Consider the following 968-nt stretch of genomic DNA (forward strand, 5'->3'; position numbering starts at 1 on the left):
AGCTCCTTTAAAACATTTAAAAAAGGGCAACGAATGGGATCTCAAAGAATTTAAACGTAACAAAAAAAAAGCAAAATAATTTGCTTTAACACATAAAAAGATAAGAAATATACTAACATAAAAAACAGATAATGAAGAAATGGATTAACAAAATAAACACAGCATATTAGGATTAAGATTTGATTCACCACTGGGACTCAAACTGGAGAGAACATATTGAAAGAGAACATATTTGAAAATGTTAATTAAAAATTTATTAAAAAAAAAGAAAATCCTAAAAGAACCAGATCATCATGAAAAAAAAACCTATCCTCATATACATCGGGGGTGAAATAAAAGAAACACTACTAAAATTTTATAACTTTATAAACATCTTAATAATCAAAACCTAAAATAGATATGGAATATCCATTTTATGTGGAAATACAAAGAACAATGAACTAAAAAAACTAGAAAAACAATACAAAATTTAGCACAAGGATTAGCAACAGGATGTTTGGATCCAACTCCAGGCAATTAAAATAATATACCAAGAGAAATAAGAAAAAAAAAGAAATAGAATGATACAGCTCAACAAAAATACTTAGAGAAACCAGAGAACCACCAATAAAACAAATTGTTAATAAAAATATTAAAGATATAACTTAGAAAAGAAAAAGAACAATAAAACTTATTTGAGCACTAAAAACTGTAAAAACATTCTGAATCAATATAACAACTAATAAAAATACAGAATAGTAATACTACATGGTTTAACATCTCACAATATATAGAAAAACCCAGGTTTAGTTTATCAACAGCACAACAAAAGGACATTCCGAACAAATAATCAAAAAAAAAAAACAAACTTCAATAAATGTTAGAAACTGAAATTATAAAGAAACAACAAAAACAAGTCAGGGATGGCTCTAAAATAAAGAACCAAATTCATCTGATGATGCAATATATATTCAAAGTCCCTAAACATA

This window comes from Penaeus monodon, chromosome 22 (genome assembly GCF_015228065.2).
Source record: "Penaeus monodon isolate SGIC_2016 chromosome 22, NSTDA_Pmon_1, whole genome shotgun sequence".
In the NCBI taxonomy this organism is placed as follows: domain Eukaryota; kingdom Metazoa; phylum Arthropoda; class Malacostraca; order Decapoda; family Penaeidae; genus Penaeus; species Penaeus monodon.